We start from the raw sequence: 3,472 nt of genomic DNA on the forward strand, positions 1-3,472 counted from the left end.
GCACATCCACAAAATAAAAAGGCAACCACGTATGGGAGAAAATGTTTGCAAATTGTATTTCTTTAAAAAATTAATGTTTTTTAAACTTATTTCTGAAAGAGAGAGAGACAGCGTGAGCAGGAGAGGGTCACAGAGAGAGGGAGACACAGAATCTGAAACAGGCTGCAGGCTCTGAGCTAGCTGTCAGCACAGAGCCCGACACGGGGCTTGAACCCACCAACCGTGAGATCATGACCTGAGCTGAAGTCGGACGCTTAACCCACTGAGCCACCCAGGCGCCCCTGCTAATTGTATTTCTGATAAGCGGTTAACATCCAAAATATATGAAAGACTCATACAAATTTATAACCACCACCACCACCACCACACAACAACAAAACCCATGCAATCTGTTTTAAAGATGGGCAGAAGACCTGAATAGACACTATGTCAAGGAAGACATATGGATGTCCAAAAGGTACAAGAAAGGTGTTAAGAAATCACTAATCATGAAATTATAAATAAATAGCACTCCAAAATATCACCTCACACACATTAGAATGCATTTAAAAAAAAAAAAACACACCAGAATTAGGAAATGACCCTGCTTGTGTCTCAAAGCCCCTAATTTCAATTGGAACGGTCTATCCCACTTAGATCAACAGTATTCAGCTCATTGTCCTCACACTTCTGGTCTCCTTACTTCCAATGTTGCTCTTCAATTGATTCCCACTAATTTCACCTTTCTAAAATCCATGTCTCTTTATTTTATTATCATTTGTAAATATCTGGGTCACAAAACAGCAAGAGTTGGGCTATAAGGTGAATCCAGAAAGGAGTTCCCATTAGAGCATTTCTCTCCTACTTGGTTAACCACCTAAATTTTGCTCCTAGTGTTCCTTTTCTGTGGCATCATGTCCTTAAGCAAGATCTATGGCCCCAGGCTCCTATAGTCATATGAACGTAGCATCCAGTCATCATTCAACACTGAGCTCTATGGTCTCTTTTCAGCCTCTTTGTTTGGATGAACTCGTATGTCATACGTAGAATTGGTGCTTACTTATGAACTGTGCCCTTTCCACATGTACCTTAAAACAATGTTATGTATGTATTTATTGCAACTATTTGCACGAACTATACCTATGGATCAAATTCCTTAGGGGGAGTGGACATTTGGTATTTATATGCTAAATTAACTTAGCTTTAGTTGTATTTGTTATAATATAGCATAAAATGTGTTTTTTGAAAAAGTGAATGATTGAAGATTTGATGATCTTCCTTTGCTTGTTTGTGTAAAATGTTAGGTACTTCAGATCTCAGCTTCAATACTACATTTTACTGGAAAGCTTCCCTAAGCCTTCCTTCTTGAGGTTAATATTTTTCCCACAGTACCTTTTAACACAATGTACTAATGAATTCAGAGAGGTGACAAGAAGTTTTCAGGTTTGGAACCTAAAGAGCAAAATTTACCTAATTAATTGCAGGCTGACAAATGTATTGTTGCAGTAATGATCAACCATATTAACATGAGCATGATATCCAAGACTTGTCACTTACACTGCCACCATGAACCAAGGACAACTTTTAAAAATAGACAAAAGGCTGATATTTTATGTTTTATTCTTAAGTAATTTCAAATTTACAGAAAATTAGTATGAAAAAAATAATAGTACAATTAATATTCATATGCATTTTGCCTAGATTCTCTCTTAACTTTATACCCCATTTGCTTTACCACCTCTTTCCATCTCTTTTCACCAGTTGCCCACTTTATGATCTTCATTTATGATATTTTATTACATATTTCTTAAGCATATGAATATTCTTCTATAGAATCTCAGTGGATACTTCAGAAAAATGTAACTTGGATACATTTCAACTGTACAAATATTTTGAATGCAGAAGTATAAAAATGAGCTTTCTGGCAAAGGAAAAGAATTTCACTGAAAATAATGAATGAGTGGTGACATATCACGGTATGAGAATTTGAGGTAAAACATTAGCATAGGATCCTACAGTTTTATTTATTTATTTTTATTTATTTCTAGGAGAGAGAGAGAGAGAGACAGCATGAGCAGGGGAGGGTCAGAGAGAGAGGGGGTCACAGACTGAAACAGGCTCCAGGCTCCGAGCTGGCAGTCAGCACAGAGCCCGACGCGGGGCTCGAACCCACGAACCGCGAGATCATGACCCAAGCGAAAGTCGGACGCTTAACCGACTAAGCCACCCAGACGCCCCAGGATACCTACAGTTTTAATTTCTAGAGTGCAGGAAAAGCATTAGTACAAATATTTCCTACGTTATAGTTTCCTGAAAGACAAATCCCACATTTAACATTTTTTTAGTGCCCTTGTGACATCCTTATTCCTAAGACTATAAATTAAAGGGTTTAGAACAGGAGTAAGTATGGTGTAAAAGACAGATACAATCATGTCCTTCTCAGGTGTGTGGTGGGAGTTGGGGAGCATGTAGGTATACACAGCAGCCCCATAGAAGAGGATGACCACAGTTATGTGGGAACAACAAGTGGCAAAGGCCTTCTTCTGCCCCTCTGCTGAGTTCATCCTGTGGATGGTGAAGAGGTTGAAAGAATAGGAACTGAAATGACCGTCACAGGGAAGAGGAGTGAGATGACACAACACAGGTACATGGATGTCTCATAAAAGGAAGTATCTGAGCAAGAAAGTTTCATTACAGCAGGGACTTCACAGAAGAAATGGTGGATCTCCCGGGATCTGCAGAAGGGGAAGGTCATGGTGATGGGTGTGAGCATAAATCCATCCAGAGATCCCAGAAACCAGGAGGAAGAGACCAGTAGGAAACACACCCTATGGTTCATGAGGATAGGATAACGGAGTGGAGGGCAGATGGCCACATATCAGTCATAGGCCATAGCCGATAGAACGAAAAATTCTGAACCTGCTAGTGTCAAATAGAGAAACATCTGCATCCCACATTCGGGGGCTGAGATCTTATTCATACCCACGACCTTATCCATGAGCATCTTGGGCACAGTGACAGAAATGTACATCACATCCATGAGAGACAACTGAGTGATAAAGACGTACATGGGTTTGTGAAGTTTGGTATCACAATATATCACAAAGATCAAGATAATGTTTCCAGACAAGGCCATCAGGAAAACCACAAAAATGACCACACAAAGCAGAGCTGGGTGCTTGGATTGACTGAAGAGTCCCACCAGGTCAAAATCTGATTGTCCAGTATGGTTGACCACCCAAGGGGTGTTCTCCATTGGAATTCACCTGCATTACCAAGGAGAACCATGGAGTTAATATATCATTAATGGGATATGACCACCTGAAATAAATGTTTAGTGAGCATGTGTGTGTGGGTGTTTGTGTGTGTGCACGTGAGTGCGTGTTTACACATGCCAACCCAGTAAACTAACAAGGGAAGTTCCAAGGACTAGTATACTTTAGGAATATAAATTACCAGTAATTGAATGAATTCACTAGAAATCCAAGGATTC

General features: G+C 39.7%; 1 pseudogene; it reads right to left on the reverse strand.

Moving 5' to 3' along the window:
* Window positions 1–2,274: 2,274 nt before the first annotated feature.
* LOC120222839 lies at window positions 2,275–3,235 on the reverse strand (annotated as a pseudogene).
* Between the last annotated feature and the right edge of the window lie 237 nt (window positions 3,236–3,472).

The sequence above is a fragment of the Hyaena hyaena genome, unplaced genomic scaffold (assembly GCF_003009895.1).
Source record: "Hyaena hyaena isolate Hyena2069 unplaced genomic scaffold, ASM300989v1 scaffold_916, whole genome shotgun sequence".
Lineage (NCBI taxonomy): Eukaryota > Metazoa > Chordata > Mammalia > Carnivora > Hyaenidae > Hyaena > Hyaena hyaena.